At 38.5% G+C, this 23,303-nt stretch overlaps 1 long non-coding RNA gene across 1 annotated transcript in view; it reads right to left on the bottom strand.

Moving 5' to 3' along the window:
* The window catches only part of LOC128922722 (uncharacterized), a 259,697-nt gene that overhangs the window by 94,373 nt on the left and 142,021 nt on the right, over positions 1-23,303 (bottom strand). The window contains exon 5 of the long non-coding RNA XR_008471912.1: positions 2,137-2,171. This is a non-coding gene — a long non-coding RNA (uncharacterized LOC128922722). The remainder of the gene's footprint in view (positions 1-2,136; positions 2,172-23,303) is intronic.

The raw sequence follows: 23,303 nt of genomic DNA, 5'->3' as shown, positions 1-23,303 counted from the left end.
TACCTTTTGGTCGAGGTCATTGACCTTTGGACGGAGTTTGTTTACCTTTTGGTAGAGGTCATTGACCTTTGGCCGGGGTTTGTTTACCTTTCGGTCGAGGTCATTGACCTTTGGTCGGAGTAATGTTTACCTTTTGGTCGAGGTCATTGACCTTTGGCCGGGATTTGTTTACCTTTTGGTCGAGGTCATTGACTTTTGGCCGGGGTTTGTTTACCTTTCGGTCGAGGTCATTAACCTTTGGTCGGGGTTTGTTTACCTTTTGGTCGAGGTCATTGACCTTTGGTCAGGGTTTGTTTACATTTTGGTCGAGGTCATTGACCTTTGGTCAGGGTTTGTTTACCTTTTGGTAGAGGTCATTGATATTTGATAAGGGTTTGTTTACATTTAGAATTGTTACATGACATCAAATTTGTTTAAGTTTTGAGTAGACACTTGAGGTCAGCTTTGTTTAAATTTTGAAGGGTCACATAAAGTCGGTTTATTTACATATTAGGGGTCACGTGAGCTCAAGTTTGTTTAAATTTGTAAGGGTAAGGTGTAGAGTGGGTTTGATTACATATCCAAGGGTAATATGACGTCAGGTTTGTTTACATTTTGAGGGGCCATGTGAGGTCATATTTTTTAATTTTTCTTAACGGTGACTCGAAGGTAGTTGTAAAGTCAAGTGTGGGAACACGTGAGGTAAAATTTGTTTACGTTTTATAAGAGGTCTAGTGAGGCCAAGCCAGAGGTCATGTGAGCTCAATGCAATGAAAAAATGAAAATTTTAAGAAGTTCCTAAAATTTCGTAAAACTATGAAAATTTTTTAAAAAAATTGTTAAAATCCAAACTTAGTTTATATCCATAGTGGATTCTCTCAGCTATCATTTGCACATATTACAAATCCGGTAGTCTTAATTTTTACATAATTACGGACAATAAAACGTTAGAATTGAATTTCTTTAATTTCCATATTACTGCATTTTTGGCCACTTTCTTGGTATTTTAAAGTTTTCTTTCGTTAAAAGCAAATCCGATAGAGAAACGTTCCGTGAGATTAATGGTGTTTTGTGGGATGGTGGGATAGTGGGTGAAAACGACAACAGCCGGCGGAAGACCTGCGACGACGAATACCGACCAAGTCATGGAAAACAACGTGTTAGCCCGGCATATGTCATTTTGAGACATCGCCCAGGAGATGGGAGTTAGTCACCAAACCATTTTAAACCATCTGCAGAAGGCTGGATACAAAAAAAAAACTTGATGTTTGGGTGCCGCATGATTTGACGAAGAAAAAGCTACTGGACCGAATCAACGCTTGCAATATGCTGCTGAAACGGAACGCACTCGACCCATTTTTGAAACGGATGGTGACTGGCGTTGAAAAATGTTTCAAGCGAAAACCTGTGAGCTGCTCCCATATGGCCAGACGCTTAATTCTAGCTGGAACTGGAACGCTTGAAGCATGCGATCGGCCAGAAGCGTCCAGAATTGGCCAACTTCGTTGATGACTCATCAGAAGCTATGGGAGCTCAGATGGGAGGTTTTATCGCATCCACCATATAGTTTGGACATAAAGCCAAGTGATTACCACCTGTTCCTGTCAATTGCGAACGCCGTTGGTGGTGTATAGTTTAAATCAAATGAGGCTGGCGAAAAGTGACTGTCCGAGTTCTTCACAAATAAGGAGGGGAGATTCTACGACAGATTATCGTACGAAACGGCGCATATTTGAACTAAATCCCATCACTGTAACACCTTTTATAAAGCATTGAATAAAGAGCAAAAAAGCAAAAGGGAGATATTTGCCAACCTAAAGGAAATAGTATGACATCAATTAGAAAATCTGTCAACCATATATCCTGATTTTGTGTTTTGTTATATAGAACCTCGGGATATGGTTATTCAGTGGTTAATCCAGTTTGAACCCACCGAAAATATTTGGGTATAGCTTGTCTTCGTATCTCTGATGTGAGATATATATAAAACGTTATTGTCAGAAAACACTTTTGATATTATTTTTCAACTCTCTACACCACCATCTCACGTATATCGGGACCAGGAGAGTATATAAAGACCCAGCTTAATTGCTCGAAGGAATATAACTATACAGCATGTTCAAAAGAAATGATTCTTTTAAATTGTTAAGCACTTACCTTTTAATTTCTTGAAGACGTTAAAATTGATGTACCTGAAAGAACAATAGAAATTAGTAAACATTTGACGTTAGCATATTTAAATTTTAATATATTTATGTACATAAAACTATAACGAAGCTATCTCCTTAAACTCATAAAGTACCACTATTTCCTTCTACCTCTTATTTATCTATATACTTGGGGTCATTTATTTCGTTAAACATACATAAATGGTAGTTCATTTCGATAGATCACCACTAACAAATGCGCTGAGAGTCTAGACGAAATTAGTTTTCTCTCAGCGCCAAATAAGGGGTGGCAGCAGCCATTACTCTTGACTTAAGCAAAAAAGTAATAAGCGTGTAAAGTGACTCGAAGCTGCAAAAAGCGCGCAAAGCAAAAAACTGAACAGTAAATAAACGGAGACGGAGTATCAGAGAGAGGATGAAGAGAGAGAGAGAGGGGGGTCCGCAATATTTCATTTTAAGCAAATAGACAAGTCATCGCAGCAATGGTTACTGCCAGCCACTGCGTCAGCAAACTAAGTATAGAAAGATATAAAAGCCTTGCTAGCCAAACAAAAACAATAGCAACAACAACCATTGTAATAACAACAATTTCAGTTGCGTCAAGAAATTTTGTCTGCAAATGGACAAATTGTCACCATGTTTGGCAACAGTGACGAAAAACGCTGTCAACCCAACGCACACACACACACATATATACATACATATTTTCAAGTATTTTCCTAGCTTTGCTTAATCAATGATAAATTACCTGCGTCCACTTGTTGTTTACGATTTTTTGTTGCACAACGATGTTGATGCTGGCAATGGCAATGGCTGTGGCAACATTTCAAGGGCAACATTTTGATGATGTTGCTGACAAAGTGTGCAACACATGCACCAAATCGACAGATAAATATGGCAAAGGTAGCAGCAGCCGTGTAGAAAAATATTGCGAAAGTTGGAAATGGCAAAAAATGCTGACAGCACAACAACAACAGCAACAACAATACGCTGCGTAATAACCGCCTGCCTTGCTGTCACATATGAAAATGCTATTACCGTTGGCTACCGTGCACCAATGGTGCACAACTTGCGCAATCATTTGTGGTGGGAGCTGCGCTTTTTTGCGTCCATTTTCTGCTTTGGTCTCTCTGTGCTCAACTACGCTTGGTTATATTTTGTGCAACATACGTTGTTTTTGCGCATTGCAACTATGCGCTAGCTACCGATATTTTATGGCATATTAAACGGCATAAACATAGCCATTGACCACGAAGCCGCAGCAGCCGTGGCTAGATGCTGCATGATGCACCTTGCATGCTGTTGCAAGGCTGAAAAAAACGGCACGAAATTGGCGCGCTTAAATCAACTAGCTTCGTGTGGCAACTTTAGAGAATATACTTGCCACAGTTACGCGCTACAACAGCCGGGCAGACAATACCTGCGTTATAATCATCATCATTATCATCTTCGCTGACCATTTTCATTGTAGCGGCAGTTGTGTTGTGTGCTTCATTTAGGCTTCCACTTGCCGCTTTTTGCTGGCTTCTCTTCTACTTTTATTTGTTGCAAAAATTTTGTGATTTATTTGATGTGTCAAGCAAAGCGTTCAATTAGTGGCTTAAATTGTTAATATGTTTAGTTTTGTATATTCTTTGCATTTTCAAGCGGATGATCAAAAGAAATGCCTTTGCGAAAGCTTTGACAGAGCTTTCGGAAATATGAACACGAGATGAGAGGTGAAAGCTCATGAGTAAACGTTTGTTGGTATGTTTTCGGGTTCGTGATATAGTTTTTTACTAAGCTTTCAGCCATTGGCTCTCATAAAAGTTTAATTAAATTCCTTTTCCTGGTTTCCTAATTCCTGGTTCCTAACATCCGATTGCTTGATTATATATGTTAGCTCTTGAAATATTTGAGTGATTTATTAACACTTATTGGTTACTTGAATTGAGTATTGAGTATCACTGAATAAAATTGTATTTAAAAATAATAATTTTTCGTTCATTTGAAAAACTCGTCTACAGTTCTCAATAGGTTATAAAATTTATATTTTATATATAGAACAAACTGAAGTTATACGTACTTAGATTTATTAACATCCTATCTCAAAATCATCTTTGACACCACACCTACTACACATTTCCAAAACCTCATATCAAATTCTCACTGGGTCTCCCACGAACATCACAAAACAATTCGTTGCTCCCATAGCTTCCACACACACTTTTTGTTCATTCATAAAATGCGTCCATAACTCGGTTGCTCTGTTTGCAGATTTTTTTGTTGTTATTGTTCAACCATACCATCGGGTGCAACTTAACTTATGTTCGACTTTATTAGTTTAGACTCGACGCAAAGTTTACGTTCTCATACTGTATCCTTCCGTGAATTGCTTAGTCAGCATTGAGCACTGGCTTATGATGAGGTTGATGATGATGATTGTGATGATCTTCCGCTGCTCGGCTACTAACTTAAATGGCAGCACGAATTGTGCCATGTTTTATTTACTGTTTCATAGTGGCGTATAAAAAGCACATCTTCACAGTTTTTATCCTCACACACTCTGGTTCTCGCGTTCTTCCTTATTGTTTGGCAGTGGCTGTGGAAAAAACTTCTTTTTTACATTATAGACTAATCGAACGGTGCAAATGTAGGACATAAATAACACGTAATTGCCACTAGTGAAGATATTTAATGGTTGATATTTTTTGTTATTTAAGGAAAAGATTTTTGTGCGGTTTCTGCATTTAGGAAATATATATAGTATTAGTGTTGCAGGAAATAGTCGCAACGTGACTAAGTTTTATTTATTGGTGGTAAGTTTGTTTCTTGGATAAAGGGGTTTATATAGCTGTAATATCGTCGTATATCTCTGATTCTGATTATGGGGTCTAAACAATAATACACCGAGAACTGAACAATGAAGTACGCTCTCAAAGCGTACGATGGGTGAAATATTTTGTTGTCTTGAATTTTAAAACACAACGAAGTGAAGAGATCCATCAGATGCATCATATGGAATCGCCACTTAAGATGTGAGAAATCGCATATAGAACACCATTCCACCATACCTTCTATTATAAAGTCGGGAAACAATCCCGGCCGATAGACCTTTGTTCGAATAATCTGTTATCTGGAACATTTCTACTTGATAATTTCTGCTTACTGAAGGAAACTAAATCACTTAAAGATTCCCTGGATAAACTGTTTTATAGAAAACATAAGTATTATTAGTTAATACGTTATGTGTCTAGAAATGGTTCAAAGAGCTACTAATTTCGTTAACCGTTCTTCTATGAACATGTTCGAACAGAACTTGACTATCTCTATATGAACCTCTTTAATCTCATTTTGTCAGACTAAAGCTGAGAACACTTGCGTGATGCCATCCGTTATATATTTGGGAACAATTTATAGACCAAACTCTGCTCCACATGTTCAGAAAACTCATTATCTTTGCTAGGGAATGTTCTTCTAAGTTAATATTATATTTCGATGAAAGGTGCTATAAAACTATGCTATATAACCTAACATCTGACATGTTCAATTTTTATACTCTCGCAACAAATGTCGCTAAAGAGAGTATTATAGTTTTGTTCACATAACGGTTGTTTGTAACACCCAAAACTAAACGAGTTAGATATAGGGTTATATATACCAAAGTGATCAGGGTGAAGAGTGGAGTTCAAATCCGAATGTCTGTCTGTCCGTCCGTCCGTCCGTCCGTCTGTGCAAGATGTAACTTGAGTAAAAATTAAGATATCTTGATGAAACTTGGCACCATAGGAAGGTTGCTTTCGAAAATGGACAAAATCGGACCACTGCCCCGCCCACAAAATGGCGAAAACCGAAAACACATAAAGTGCCATAATTAAGCCATAAATAAAGCTATTGAAATAAAATTTGGTATGAAGGATCGCACTATGAAGGGGCACATTTGGATGTAATTTTTTTGGGGAAGTGGGCGTGGCCCCGCCCCCTACTAAGTTTTTTGGACATATCTCGCAAACCAATAGAGCTATATAAACCAAACTTTCTGCAGTCGTTTTTTTAGCCACTTCCTAATGCAGTCCAAAAATGAAAGAAATCGGATAATAACCACGCCCACCTCCCATGCAAAAGTTATGTTGAAAATTACTAAAAGTGGGTTAACTCACTAACGAAAAACGTCAGAAACACTAAATTTCACATAAGAAATGGCAGATGGAATCTGCACTCAGATTTTTTTATAAAATGGAAAATGGGCGTGGCCCACTTATGGGTCAAAAACCATATCTCAGGAACTACTCGACCGATTTCAATGAAACTTGGTTTTTAATAGTTTCCTTTCATCCCAATGATATGTTGTGAAAATAGGCCAAATCGCTTCACAACCACGCCTACTTCCTATATACCAGAACTTTGAAGACAATCTGAATCGTTTACTTTACAATATACATATAAAGTAAGTATTAGTGAAGATATCGGTGCAGAACTTTGCACAAATACTATGTACTATGTTAATAGTGTGGCAGCCCCATTCTAAAAATCGCCGAAATCGGACCATAGGTTTTTAAGGCCCCATATATCGAACACGAGGACCTCGGTGCTTCTAACCTAATATTAGGGTTTCCAACTTTCAATGGACTTCATACAATATATATGACGAATATGTGGGTCAAATTGTGTATTATATAGTATAAATAAAGTTAAATAAATAAATTGCGAGAGTATAAAATGTTCGGTTACACCCGAACTTAGCCCTTCCTTACTTGTTAAATATACTTCTGCTCTCTTCTCTTCTTAATAACCATCGTGTAAGTAACGACTTAAGACACCACAGTGGCACTAAATATGTTTCTATTAAAATTAACTGCTTCTAAAAGCCATTGATTCAGATCTATGGTTATACGTGAGCTATGTAGTAGGTAAGTACAGATTTAGTACTCTGACCTTAGCTAAAATTACGAAAGTATATCTTCGTGCACTTAGTTTAGCCATAAATACTGTCAAAGCGCTTAACAGGCTGCTACTACAACAGCAACAACCTGCAATGACGACGGCGGCGGCACTTGAAGATGTTAGCAACGAAAACGGCCGCTTCGACGGTGGTGCTTGGCAAACGATGAGCCAATACATCAAAGCTAACGAATGGTCCAGACAAAGTGTTGCGCTGCGACTAACGGCTTGCGGAGTGAAGGCCGGCGGCCGACTGTAGCTCAAAAGGCAAATCAATAGCTGCCTAGCAGAGTTAATGGCACGACTGTAGCATGTGGAGTTGGTGAGTGTAGGTGCGGTGGAATGAACTCAAGTGCGCCGCATTAGAGCCCACGAAGAACGATTGCGCACGCGTGAACGAAAAAATATTTGTGGCAATAAAAACGGTGCGCAAATTAAATAAATTATTGCGTGGTCAATCGTGAATGGTTGGCCAACCAAAAAAGCAAAATAAGAATGAGAAAAGAAGTTTGTAAGAAGAAAAACAGCTTAGAATCGCAAAATAAATGCGCTGAAAAGAGTGTAGCAAAAAACCTAATGATGCCCACATAAACATAACTCATGTGAATGAAACGTGTGAGCGCGCCACATACCGGTCACATTTCAAGCAAGCAGCTGTGCGGCATGCAAGAGTGAGCTGACGCACAGTGAAAAAGCGAAGAAAGCGCCAAATCGCTGGCCACATAATGCAATTCAGCCGCCGAGCAAGTGTAGCATAAAGCGTGCAGGCGCAAAAAAATGCGAAACATTTTGTACAATTTGTGCCTCATTCGATTCAATAACAATTCCTCATCTTCAGTGCAAACGCAAGCGATCTGCAACAATGCTCCAGCGCATATGCAACCCGCCGTCGCAGTCAAAGAATTCTTACAGACACACAACTTATTTAGTATTCTTACTGGCAGAAAAGCTGTTGGAAGATGCTGACTGCAACTCTTGTGCACTTTGCGCATAATTGATGTGTCCGTATGCCACTAAATTATCAATTGACCATAAATTTGCTCATTACGCGCTCAATGCGCACCAAACCTGTACGAGCCGGTGGCCGTCTGCGTCGTTGGTGCAGCCAGCTAGACAGCCGGAGAGCCATTTGTCCTCCAACGTCGGTCGTCGTATTAAATCCTCTGAAGGTTGCCACGGCGGTGGCGGCAACAATTCACAGTGCTACAAGCGAACGCTGTGACGTGGAGGCCAATGGCTGTGATTACAATGGGCAACACAGTATTCAGAATCGCAATAAGCATTTTTCGCTCTTTCACACTGCACTCGAAAGTATGCCTGTCGCAATTCGATATGCTCAATTTAGTTTGTGGTGGAGAGTATTTTATGAAAGTTGAACTTTTGTAAAGTAAAAAAAAAAAATACAGCTGTCTGTTTTTCGGTGCTCGGAGGTACCTCTCTTTAAGCTGCGTATGTACAGAGGAATTGGAGCCCTGTCTTGGGTTTGAGGAAACCTTCGTAACAAGATATAGTGGTACTATAGCAAAGTTATAATCGTTCCTGACTCCAGAGATCAATTATAGCACTAGGCCTACCAGTGATGTGGGAGTCATTGTAATGGGTATATAGAGTTCAGGGAAAGTTTTTAACCGATTTTACTTTATTTTGGATTTATGTGAGCCCAACATCTGAGCATCCACTTAGAGTTCCTACATTTTTGAACCACGTTAGGTATAGGAAAACTTTCTTAATAAAGCTCATTTAATATTTGTTTCTGACTATTCATTTATTGATACAAGAGGATCTGAGATCTTCATATTCAATTTATGAAGATTAGAAAGATATGTATCGAGTTTCTAACTAACTGTTATCTTTTTGAATCGACTTTTGTTCTATGAATATTACCATCTCATATTGCCAAGCCAAACTCATTAACTGTTTCAGTAAAAGGCCCATAATTGGATTCGAGACTATTCATCAAATTGCATAATGTAGTAATAATATTGAAATAAGCAACAATAAAAGCACCAAAGGTGGTAGTTATGTAAAGAGGAATTAAAATAAATTAAAATTAAAATTAAATCAAAAAGAGACACTAGACACTATGCAATTAATACTTTGAGCAGAGTTAATTAATAGTGTAAAGTGAGAATTAATAAAAAGAAATTGAGTATAAATTGCGATATATAGAGTATACACAAGTACCAATGAATATAATTGCTCAAAAGGTTATGCAAATATATGAACAAAATAACGATTGAAGCAAAGTGTTAATTTTAAATAATCATATGAGAGCAATTAAGTATTTGTAATCAGCGTGTACTGACAGTACATGTTGGGATAAATGCAAATAAATCGATTTTGTACTCATGCATATATATTTATATCATTTGAACGATTCCTATAGATTTATATGTGTGTTTATAGCCATATTGATTATATCAGATATTTTTCCATTTATCAGCCATTAACTGCAGTCTATTGAGAATATATTAAAAATCACTTTGGGTGTTTATTGTTGCATTAACACACAATAATTATGCGTCACTTTACATAACAGTTAAAAAATAAACGGTTTTACTGATGAGTACATATTTTTGTAAACTACCGTACATTACATATTTACGTTTATTTGATAGGTATTGAGGCAGAGATGTATAAAATTGAAGTTTTTGGGTTGAAGTGGAGTAGTTTGGAACTAGTTTTCTCTCTATAAAATTCAACAAAAATACCCTAAAATTTACTTTGCAACAAGCAATCAATCGTTGTGTAGAACTCTTCAACCACACACATTTGAGCGAAAAAACAAGCCAACGAGTAATCAACTAATTACAATGCAAAGATGAAATTTTGCTTAATTGCTCGACAGACCAAAAGGAAAACCAGGATGAGAGCAATAACAAGTGCGCATACAAAAATGGAATGAGGAAAAAAACAACAAAGGAAGGACGCAAAGCTACACAAGCCTACACCGGAACTCTCTGCTGCAACTAGAGACTCATATATGCCAGCACTTCAAAAGTCTCTATAGTAGTCATAATAGTTGTTATTGCATTCGTAGTTGGAGGTGAGTGGTATTAATTGTATCCTGATCACGCACAATGGCCAGTCAACGCCAACGCACAAGCCAATGGCAATTATACAAACACAAGCATAGTTAGGTAAACAAGAGCTGTTGGTGAGCGTTGCAGGAAAAATTCTATACAAGCATAGTATAATTATTAACATTACAGCTACCTTTGCACATGCATATATATGAGAATATTAGTATATATTAGCATACAATTAGGCGTTGAGGCAGCAGCAGCAAAGCAACTCACACTCTTTCATGAATATGATTCTGGGTCTGAACTGTTATTGCAATCTGTGCGCCAGCTTTGAAACTCTCATAAGCACTGATTTCTATTGGCCAACCATAACTCATCCACTTATGTACTCGCTATGTTAATTAGTTAGTTGGACGGTTAGTTAGTTAGCTGGCTCATCAGCGCCACAGCGTACGGTTGTAGTGCTTGTAAGTGGCATTGAAACTTGTGAAAACTTCTACAACATTACACCGCAATGAAAGCGGCAAGCGGCAATGGGGTAAAAGTCAAAGCGGAAAGTAGCAAATTGAGCGCACAAAAATAACAAATACGGCGCATATCGCTAGCGAGTTTCAACACTGCCACTTTGTTGCATAAGCATTTTCGTAATTAGTGGCAGATATGCAGGGCAGCTTGGTGTGGTCTATTAGACTCTCTATGGATACTTTCATTTTCCAATCATTTCTTTTCATCTTCATATAAAGTTATGCAGTTTTATAATCAAAGCTTGCTAGCGTTTTTTTCATCTCTTCTCACGGTATTTACCCACTCCATTGTACTCTTCATTACTCTTCATTCACTGTTGCAACACGTAGTTACTGACACTCTGCTGCTGCTCAATATTTGCATATTGTTTGTGGACTTTACGCCTGTTGCACATTTTGACGCTTCGTTGGGTCAGCTCTCAGTATCAGTCTACTAAAATAATAGGTCCGTTTTATTGTTTTCAGATATTTTCTAATTTGCATGCAGATGTGCATACATACAGGTATACATAGTGGTATAACAGCGCCATACTCGATTCCAATTCCACGCTTATCTGTTTATGATCTGTGAGCTCTACTCTGTAGTTAATAATTTCACCATATTATGCAATTAAATTGAGTATGTGAAAGTGTATAGTCACCAATTTGCCAGTTTTGTATTTTATGCCAATTGATATTCGATTCGATTGAAAACTGGTCGAACAGAATTACAGCTCAAATGACTAATTTTTGAGTTTTCAGCAGAAAAATTGGGACCTCGGCAATTTTTCATTTATAGTAGCCAGTTTTGTGATTTATACCAGTTGATTTTCGATTCGATCCAAACAGTTGATACAAAATTTCACTGGTAGTAACTAATTTATGAATTCCCAGTACAGAAAATGAGACTTCGTCAGTTTTGAAGTTTATGTTCGATTGTTTTGAATACTGGTCGAAAATAATTACACCTAAAGTTACTGATTTTTTAATTTTCAATACTCAACATATAACCTCGGTAATTTTTCAGTAATATAATGCCAATTTTGTGTGTTTATACCAGTTGATTTTCAATTCGATCCAAACTGGTCGAATCAAAGTTCACCTGAATTAACTAATTCTTGAATTCCCAGTACATAGAGTGAGACCTCGGCAGTTTTTCAGTAATAATTGACAATTTTGTAATTTATACCAGTTGATTTTCAAGTCGACCCAAAACTGGTCGAAATAAATTTCACCTGAAAAAACTAATTCTTGAATTTCCAGTATATAAAGTGAGACCTCGGCAAGTTTTCAGTACTATAAAGCCAATTTTGTGCTTTATACAAGTTGATTTTCAAGTCGATCCAAAACTGATCGAAACAAATTTCAACTGAATTAACTAATACATGAATTCCCAGTACACAAAATGTGACCTGGGAAGTTTTGCAGAGCTTTCCACTTGCGCTCCTATACTCATTGCTAGTCACAACCCAGCGCTCTCCAACTAACCACTGTATTGTGCAGCGAAGCGTGGGATATGTAAATTATTGTTATTGAAAATATTGCATATTTTGTATGAAACTCCAACACTGGTGTGCTTTGTGTGCCACATAAACGTCATCAGCAACATTTGCTTGCCATTAGCCTCCACACAATGTGTGTGCGCGTTTACCTTGAATGAATTTGTTTGCCACCCTTCTGGCTAAATGTTGCATAATGGCTAAGTTGTGACGAGCAACGAGCAGCTTCCCGTTAACCGTTTTTCATTTCCGCACCCACGACGGCACAACGGTACATTGCACTCGCCGGGCGTTGGCGCTCAATTGACGTGCGCACCACACATGCCACAATATGTGGCACATTTGCCATACCCACGCTATTTGTCAGCTTTCGCAGTGAAGTTTTTGCTTTTGTTCCTCCTATTGTTTTTGCAGATTTGGTTTTTGTTATGCACCCAAGTTTGCTTTTTTTGCAGGCCCGCTGTTGTTTCAATCGCACACTCGCCGCTCCTTTGCACGCCGCAACAACATTGAAAGGGCAGTTCGGCTGTTAACTGCCACGTCCGCCACATTCATTCACACCTTTTTAGTGGCTTCACCTCTGATGCGGCGGCCAACACAAATGCTTTTTTCACCTACCGCGCCGCGCCGCACTGTTCTGCTGCCTGTGTGCCGAGTTTTTGCGCCTCCGGTCATATTTTTTATGACTTATTAATTTTTGACAGCTGCGGCACATTAGTCGCGTACCGAGTGCCTTTCCATGATTGATGACGGCTCGGTTATTGACTAATACTCGTGCACAGGTGCACAGTCTGTAGCCTGTAGTTGGAGAGCAGTGGCTTGAAGGCGTCGATTTCGTAGAATGTGTGGGGACAATGCTAATGTGGGCGTTGGCATATGTTGCATGTTGTTTACCCAAAGTGTTTGCTACCGCATTTTTGCAAAGTTCGAGCTGCAAAAAGACCGCGCTTGCACATAGTTCATTACACCCAATAAACTGTTTCTGACTTTTTCGATTTAATTTTGTGCTTTTGAAAAACAAAAACGTTTCAGTGTGTTAATGAAAAAAGTAATGGTTTGAAAATCTCACAGTTTGTAAGGTATGGAAAGTATGTTTCCCGTATTCCCGGATTTTCGGAACGGTGGTTTGAAGTACATTTGTGATTTGAGACGTGATCAGCCACCAAAGATGGTTCTTTAAAAGCTGCTGGAAGCTAAATATATGATAGAAGTATACTACAGATCTTAGAGCATCTTAAAAACTACTTTGTGTTGTGGATGGTTGACGGACCAAAAGGTTTCTAGATTGAGGAAAGAGAGAACTAAGCAACTTCGGATCCCAACTTCAGAAAGTAGGAACTCCTTTAAAAGCTGCTCGAAGCTATATATGATAGAAGAATACTACAGATCTTACAGGTTTCTAGATTGAGGAAAGAGGGAACTAAGCAGCTTCGGATCCCAACTTCAGAAAGTAGGAACTATGGAGTAAACACTAAATTAAGTTATGAGAACCTCTGAATAGTTGACAGACCAATAGGTTTCTGAATTGAGGAAAGAGGGAATTAAGCACCTTCGGATCCCAACTTCAGAAAGTATGAACTATGAAGCAAACGCTAAAGAGAATTTTGAGAACCTCTGCGAAGAAGCAGCCTTTAACTTGAGATGGAGAACTCCAACTTTACTTAGGACACACCGGAGTTCTCAAAGTCCCAGTGAAGCTTTGGGCCCACCTCATTTTCCAAACTGGTAACGGTCTGGTTCGTTTGGTAAAATCTTCCGGTGATCTTGAACTCAATACCATCGAATCAATTTCGTCAGCTGAATAAAGTCTCTTTATTAATGAAAGCACCAAACTAAAGCCGCTGAACTGTTTACATATACATATATTAGCGGCACATCTGCCACCACTTACCGCAATAAGATTCTTTTGACAAACTTCGTCGACAAAGAAAGCCGTCGGCAAATAGCGGAAATTCAAATTCAATGAAAACACATTGGCCACGCCCACGTTAACAATATCCCCACGTACATACACATACATATATTAAGAACAGATGCCGCAATTCGAAGCAAATAAAAAATGGCACAAAATGCGGTAAATTATAGAGCGCGCGGCAACAATAAATATGGCTGCCAGCGCAATGAGAACGGAGGCGCTGTGAATGCGAAAGAATGAAATAAAAGCAGGAAACTAAAGTAATGGCATAAAAAATACAGAAAATTAAATAAAAATGGGACGACTCACTTAAGCGCGCGAGCAGCTATGACTGCGCGCTGTAATTGCCAAAAAGGGGTGTGGCAAGTGGATGTGAGTTGTGTTTGAGGTTGAGTACAGCTGAGTACGTGTGGTAAATACATATGTAATAGTTTAGGTGTGCGACTTAACGAGGGGAAATTACGCGCATAATGAGCGCAAGCAGAAATAACTGAGGAACTGCTGCGCATGCGCAACACTCTTTGCACACATTCGTGGTTAATACCGCAAAGTGAACGAATATATTGAAAAGATATGCAGGAGTGTGTACGAATGTGAATGATTGGACAAATGAGACAGGCAGGAAGAACAAATGAGTGAGCAGAAGAGTTGCGAGATGGGTTCTGGAAGACAATTTGAGGCAAGAACTGAAATGTAACTAATTTCAAAATTAAAATAAATGAGAAAGTGTTAAAAAATTTTAAACAAAACGAGAGATAGAACTAAGCGAATCGCTTAAAAAGCGAATTAACTAATGTTGTATGCAACACGTCAACATTGACAACATCACCAAGACCGCCAAAAAAAACGTAATGGTTGCCCATCTGTAGCGGATTGTTAGCGCAAATGATGGCGTTGAGTGACAGCGCAAAGTGGAAGGAAATAAATAAAATGCGCAGAAGAACATGAGCAAAGCGTGTAGTGTGTAGAAAAAACAACGAGCAAGCGCTGCATAAATGAATACATTGACGCGATGCGCAGGCGCGAACAGCCAGAATTCATGCGATGGTGTCATTTATTTGGCACTGCTGTTGTTGTTTGTAGCTGTTGCGATTTCTCACACCTCTGGGCCATGCGAATAATGCCAGGTTGCAATTTGGACGTGCCACATATGTATAAATGCCATGTTGCAGGCGAATTGTAAGTATTTCTGTGGAACTGCAGACACTTGTTGCACGTTCACACTAAACAGCGTGCTGCGCTTTAATATTTGTTGTTGCTGTTGTGCCCTCCTACTTTTTACGGCAGAGTGCTTGCAATTCATTTCATTTCATTTCATTGCTGCAACAAGTCAAACTTATTATTTGCGCCGCAGTTGTCAGTAGGTGTGTGCTTGTTATAGTTGTTGTAGTTATTGTTTTTGTTGTTGACTTTGACATGCCATCATCAGCGCACATTTGGCGTAATTTACAAACGAGCCACGACGGTCAGCGGCTTTGCACAATCATACGATGAGGCATGTAATACATATTATATATATTTATGTATGTGACCATGTTGCATGCCCCCTTAAATACATACAAATGCTGATAATTGGTATAAGCGCGCGCGTGTAGTGATGCGCAAACGTCCGCCATCTGTAATTAGCACCTATTGCAGTAATTTTTATTTCCCTGCCACATAATGCCATGTTGCAGGCGCACAGTTATATATGCGCTTGTTCGTCTGCATGCGGCAGGTTGCACTTGTTATTAAGGCGATTGCCTGATCTCGGTGTGCAGCCATTCGCCACAACACGTTGCTTTTGTCATACCACTCAGTTATCTTTTGTTTTTGTCGCTGGCGCAGCCATTGTTGCACTTTCAGCATTTTTTTTTTCCTTGCCACACTTGCCTTCGACGCCCATGGACGTTTCATGTGAATTGTGGCACCGAAGTATATGTGTTCTCATATTCATGTATGCAAGTGCGCGCTTTTTGCACCTACTCGTTTATCAATACGCCGCCAGTCCGACGCTGTTGCCACTTAGAATGGCCGCCGCAATATTTTCCTCCACAATTTTTTATACTTAGCTAAAAAGTTTTCCTGGTTTTACAATGTAGCGCTGTTAACCAACGTAATCCTTCAATTTATTTACATATAGAAGTTGTATTCTTCTTTTTCATGATCAAGTTTATTATTGCTTCATTTGACTCGTTTATGTCGAATTTGATTCAAAAGCCTTATTTTTCGGTCAAAAAATCGTCGACCTACTCCATATCCATCTATACAGTTGATCGTGGTTTACCCGAGGATTTTCGAAGTAAACGAAGCTACTTTAACACAAAATTTGTCAAGCGAGGTTTCAAGAAGCATTGAGTCCAACTCTGTATTAGTATTAGGTTGTCAAGTACTTCCTTTCCGCTTTTTTTTGCTTATTATTCCATGCTTAATAAAAAGTGTTACAGTGATCGGATTTAGTTCAAATATGCGACGTTTCGTTTGATAATCTGTTTCCATTTAGTCGGCAACTTCATAATACCCAACAACCAACCCTCCAAGGACAGGAACAGGTGGTAATCACTTGGCGCTATGTCCGGGCTATATGGTGGATGCAATAAAACATCCCATCCGAGCTCCCGTAGCTTCTGACGAGTCATCAACGAAGTGTGTGGTCTGCCATTGTCCTGATGGAAAACTACACCCTTCCTGTTGGCCAATTCTGGACGCTTCTGGTCGATCGCCTGCTTCAAACGGTCCAGTTGTTCGGAGTTGATGGTAAAATCAAGCGTCTGGCCATATGGGAACAGCTCATAGTGGATGATTCCCTTTCAATCCCACCAAACAGACAGCATAACCTTCCTGGTCGTCAATCCCGGCTTGGCCACTGTTTGGGACGAATCACCGTCATTCGACCACGACCACTTTCGCTTGATATTGTCGTATGTGATTCATTTTTCGTCGCCAGTCACCATCCTCTACAAAAATGGGTCTAGTGAGCCCAAATTTCGACCAAGACAAATTCCAAAAAAATTATTATTCAAAATTCGACATGAAAAAATTACTCTTAAAGGTTTAGGGCCTGTCCGAGAGCCAAAAACCTAAATGAAAAATTTCGAATTTAAAAATGGAAAGATCCCGGGGTCTATCGAGAGATATTGTAAGGAATAGTAAGATACTTTTTCCTTGGTCCAGTAGAAGGGGTTTTAACCTTAGAACCGTGAGTTGGGCACTCAGTGCCCAATCTCATTTTTGATATTGAATTTCTGGGGATAGGGCAGTCCAATTTAGCCAAATTTTAGCATAGTGACAAACTATAATATTAGTTATAAGTTGACAAAATTTTAAGTACATAGCTTTTATAATAAGAAAGTAACGGCATTTTATATGGTCAGTACGCTATACGTGACTTGGGGCACTCAGTGCCCATAGAATTTCTTCATATATTTTGTATGAAGAGGCGTAATTTTCTAAAGATTTTGGAGATTGTTGTGAATTTCTAATTAGTTTCGCATAAAATTTTCGAGTAAACAGTTGATTTTTAGTTGTGACAAATATATATTTTTGAAATGAGTAAGGAATTGCCGATTTATTTGGCCAACTTACGTCGCGAATTGACGGAAGGAGAAGAGGAGAATATTTCAAATTATTTGAATGCTAATGATAGCGATGATGATGATGGTGAAAGATAACTTAAATTTGGTGGTAACAACGAATCGATACCCAGTGACCAATCGGACTTTGGAGATGATAATGCTGAGCCCATTAGAGATCCACGTTTCGAAGAATATATCCATTAGGAGGCTGCTGTATATATGGACCCTGACGAAAGCAAATGTGATTTGAACTGAAAAATGGCAAGCGGAATTGGCATTGGAAATGCGTAGACAATCAACGTCACTATGCACAGAAAGTTTTGGATCTAAAAGTAATGCCTTCATACGCGTTTTCCCAGCGTTTCTTGTTGAAGGTATTGCTCTTGAGACGAATAGGAAAACTGGAAGAGTAATACAGGCAAACATGCATCAAACAGTTCCAAAAAAATAGGATATTGGCAAGACACAAATGAGGAGGAACTATATGCTTTTATTGCAATAATTTTATTTTCCGGTGCTGAGAAGGCAAACTTAGTTCATGCTAAGATCTTTTTCACAAAACTAGCATGCCCTTTTATAGAGCAGTGATGTCACTGCATCGGTTTGAGCAATTGTGCCATTTTATACACTTTGACGATTCCCTGACTCGCGCTGAGAGACTACGATACGACAAATTGGTGCCTATTCGTCATGCTTGGACATTATTCTTGGCGAATTTGCCGATACCATTTGTCCAAAGTAAATAATTAACAGTTGATGAGCAGTTGCTTTCAACAAGAAACCGATGCAGTTTCCGCCAATACATTCCCTCTAAGCCTAGAAAATATGGCATAAAAATGTTTTGGCTTGTTGGCGCAAAAACCAACCACCCACTTGCAGGCGAAGTATATTTGGGTGCACAGCCTAATGAACAGCGGTCGCCTGGTATTGCGCGCAATCTCGTTATGCGACTCACCAGCCGATATGTGGACAGAGGTATGAATATCACGATGCACAATTTGTTCATAAACTATAACTTGACGAAAGATTTGCATGTGCGGAATACTACATTGGTGAACACAAAAAGAGGCAATAAGTCGCAACTGCCAAAATTATTTACATCCTCTGACATTCACCACAATGCCGAAGCCAATACGGACTCAGACAATGATGAAAATGTGGACAATACTCCAACAATGTCTACAGCCAATCAAAATGCATCAAAGAGACAGCGAAGAATTTCTCCCATTTAAACAGTTCGAAATTAAAACTTTATTTGATTTTCATATTTTTCAATAAAAATACATTTGTTTCTAACAATAAACACAAGTTTCAATAAATTATTTGCATAAACAAGCGAGATATTGACGTTTCTGTAAAAAAAACGTGTAAAAAGTCTAAATTTTCAAACAAAATCCATTACTGGGCACTGAGTGCCCAAGTCACGAGATTAAGTTGTATAGCCATGTCACGGTTCTAAGGTTAATATCACCTTAATATCGATGGAGAAGCGTACGGAGTTATATTCAAATAGAGATTATGTAAATAATCTAATTCTCTCAGGTCGCATACTTTTGGTACATAAGATCGAGGTATTTATAATTCAGTAGAAGGAAGTATGCCTATTCTACACATTTCAGTTTCTCCCTAGTATTCTCAGAAGGAATACGCTGGTGTATACAAAATTATTTAAGAAATATACCACAAAAGTTGGCATACTCTTCTACATTTACAATGTCACACATTAAAGATGTTGCTTTCCCTCCATCACCTCCCACAAAGCGACGCATGCCAGACGTCAAGTGACTTTATGCTAATAGCACTCCAAAGGATTTTGTGGGTCGACCACGCAACGACTGATACGCCAAGTGACGCCAAAAAGAATATTTTATCGCACTCATATGCATGAGTAGTGGTTTGCGGGAGCCTGACGCCTGACTGTGTATGGTTGTTGTCAACTTGTCGTAAATAATGGAAAATGAAATTCCCAATTGTGGCATTTGTGGCAAATTAACAAGAAACCTATCAACGCGCCATTTTCTTTTCTTTTCTCTTTTTTTCGACACGCATGTCGTTTTTTTCTGTCTGAGTGTGTGTGTTACTAGATATGTACAGATGTGTAGGAGTGCGCGTGAGTCAAAGTAAATTGTTGTTGTGGCTGTGTTTTGTAGCTTTTTGTTGACGATGGCCTACTTGTTTTTTGGCAGTACAGCTTCAAATTGCTTTTATCGAGCGCAACGAAGCGATGAGCGTGGAGCGCACACAAGCGAATTGAGATGAGAGTAGAGCTGTGTGTGTGGCCTGCTTTTAGGCGCATAAGCGACAATATGACACACACATTTTTTTGTGTAGACATTTAATATGAATTTCTCCGTCTCTAACGCTACTCTTTGCTTATTAACAGCTGCTTAACTGTAATTATAACGAAAAAGTTCGGCAGAAAACATGAAGTCAAGCTAAATACAATTTCGCTTGAGTTATTTTTGGTAAAAATACGGTATTCCGTCTTCCTGTCAGTGATGTATGGCATATTAGTGGGAAGTCTGAGTTTCCGCATTGCTCTCAACATTTCAATGGAGGCGTAGGTCAAATAAATTATGTATGCTGGTAATAAGAATACAAGAAGAAGTATTTGAGAAATTTAGGCCGAGTTTCGCGCTTAATTTGTGGGGTCTATATTAAGATACGTATATAGACAACTATATTGGTTGAGGAAACACACTTCTTCTATATATTTTGAGGAATAATTTTTCAAATTTGTATTATTTTCGATACTTCTGAGATAACCTCCTTTAGTTGGAGAGGTTGAGAAATCTATATGAAAGAGGTGTTCTAATCACAAGCATGTAAATCAATCCAGTTAACTCGCCCGCCAATGAACTGTAATGGCATGCGTATACGCTGCATACACCTACACACTTTTCTAACTAATGAACTGTTACCGGCTCGTGTTGACTGCGCTATAACTGTACACATGAGTTGACTGTTGGGCTGTGCAGAATGAAATATGTATCATTTGTTAGGTTTCTGCTCGATTAAATATGCGAATTCGCAGAAGAGTGTAATACATCTATTTTCGTAACTGAAATTTTTCGGAAAAAGAGATTCAAAGAAAAACACCTTGTAAGTAATTTGTTGTACTCGAATATTTATTGTCTATGAATGAAAGTATGAAAAAGTGGTATAGGAAAAATCATAAACCCGGTGAGAATTAACGGCTAATAAAGTCAACGATCGAAATGTTGCTAGCATTGGTGATGCATGGTCGAATTTCGAACCTTAAAAGTATTTAGAGATTTAGGTATATATAGACTAAACTGTCATGAGTTGGGGGTTGTAACTACTTGATTCGAGAAAAATAGCTATGTTTAACCACGTAATAGAATATTTTCCAGATTTAAAATAAACGTGGTGAGAGTAGAACTAAGCAAGAAGCACGTAAGAGAACTTACGATATAGTCAAGGCTATCATCTAGACTAGATGTATGGCGAGGAAGCATGGGCGATGACCAATAAAGATGAGCACTCCTTAGGAGCTTTCGAAAGTAAAGTCCTCCGGATTCGCTACACGGTACCCACTGAACGACCGAAACTCAAGTGGAAGGATCATGTGGATGTGGACCTGACGAAACATGAAATCCCCAACTGGCGCTGTGATGGCTTATGGACGCGGCCAAAACCGACACCCGGTTGTAGTGCCAATTGTTAATTATCATCTAGACTAATCACTAAACTTCACAATGCTCATAGCCTTAGGAAAATTCCAAAGATAGTTTTTTCTAACTAAATCAGATATGAATAAAGGCAAAATATGGAAAATTCATTGACAGTTACATAATTATTTTAATGCCGCATTCGTGGGTTGTTTATTTTTCAATTAGAGAAATAATTACCTCTTTAATATCATTTTGTTTGCTCCTCTCGTTCCATGCATATCACATTATTTCATTACTTCCTTGTATTCCACAGAGGACAATTAGCAAATCGAAATTTCACCTCGAGCTATTTCAATTAACGCTTACAATTGAGTTACATAATTCCAAGAAATTACAGTTATTTGTTTTACTAATTGTGTGAGTGTATTGAAGATAAATGAGGTGACGAAGAATAATGTGACGGGGTACTAAGGTGTCGGATATTATATATATGGTAGTAAAAAAAGGTTTGAGAATTTTATTTGAGGGTAACACTTGCCACAGCACCTATATATACTGGAACCTAATTCTTCAAAATTATTAAGATATAAAACTCTTGCGGCACTTCCAAGAGTTGAGAAAAGCATTCATTCTAGATATGAAGATTTGACCTTTTACGCAAATACAAATCAATGGCATGCTAATATTAGTGATCCGAGCCAACTTTAAATAGAAAAAACGCCAGGTGGGTCACGTTTGCTGGGAGCCAATAAATTAAAAGAGTCTTTTACAATGAAACGCTGTAAAAAAATCTCAATAAAGCATAGTAGGTCATGATGAAAAAGGACAGAGTTTATGCAACAGCTGCTATTGAACGCAATAAAAAGGGGCGAAATTGAGATTTCTCTATTTACTTTTTGCTCAAAGTCAAACGAAAAGCAAAAGCATTGAAGTGAAAAGCAAAGCTCAAGCATGCTAAGCAGCATTGCCAGGCAATTTGATTATTATTTAAACTTTGTATGCTTCACTCGGTTTTTTCTTTGAACCTCGGAAGGTTAGCATTTTTTACTCGCTCTCTCTTGCTCACTGTTTTACAAGCTGTTCGAACAGTTATTGCCCGAAAGGCTGAAATAACAAATCAAATGAAATCGAATGAATTGAATTGCAGTGAAATGGCACAAAATTCCTGCTAAAAAAATTGTATAATTGCCACTGGAAGCCAATGGAAGAAAGCACAATAAAGAGAAACATATAAAGCCAGACGCGCTGGAGTGGCACTGCCGTTGCCAGTAGGCGCAATATAAAAGTAAGAAGATAATGAACAAAAAATAAAATGGAAGCCAAGAAAAATTCAAAGGAAGTAAAATAAGGGGTAACTTGGGGAAGCAAGCAAATAAATAGAAGGAAAATAATCAAATCTGGAGGCATAAGCAAACGTAACACGTGAAGTGGCGTATTTGAAGCAGCTTCTCCCCCGCAAAAGAAATTGTAAGTTAATGGCTCGAAGGCGAAGAATTCATTTCTGCTTCAATTAATTAATATAATTGAAAGTAAATATTTGTCTAACGGCGCCTACAGCCAGCTGTAGATGTGAGCTTTATACATTTATATTGCTTGGTTCAAAGCACAATCAATTGTTAAAGAAATATAAGTCAATATTGAGCGAGAAAAGTAGAAAAAAAAAACAACGAAAAGTGCAAGGCAAACAGCCAGAAGCGACGAGCGTACAAATGTCGAAATCAACGTTTGACCACAGATGGCGCTGCTGAGTGAGAAATGAAAAGTTTAGATGCAGAAAGCTTTTCGACACCGAAACTCATTGTTTTGTGAAAGTTTGCAGCTGTATTTAGTCTGCTTGCAAGAAAAATTCTAATTACTTTGTGACCTCAGAAGAAAGCTAAGCGAAGTTCAAAGATATTTTCGCAAGCAGCACCGCGGCCACTCACTTTAATTTAAACTAAATTGAATATAATACATTTCAAGCATTAAGTGGCGTAGGTGGGCGAGTGTACGGAAATGCGCTGGGCGTCAAATAAAATATTTCCTGTTGAAAATTTAATAAAGCTGCCAGTAAAAATTACTATGAAACGCAGCGAACCGGCGCAGTCAACAATGAAAGGAAATC

The sequence above is a fragment of the Zeugodacus cucurbitae genome, chromosome 6 (assembly GCF_028554725.1).
Source record: "Zeugodacus cucurbitae isolate PBARC_wt_2022May chromosome 6, idZeuCucr1.2, whole genome shotgun sequence".
NCBI classification, from domain to species: domain Eukaryota; kingdom Metazoa; phylum Arthropoda; class Insecta; order Diptera; family Tephritidae; genus Zeugodacus; species Zeugodacus cucurbitae.
The sequence above is the reverse complement of the archived record's forward strand: the minus strand, read 5'-3'. Positions and strand labels throughout refer to the sequence as shown.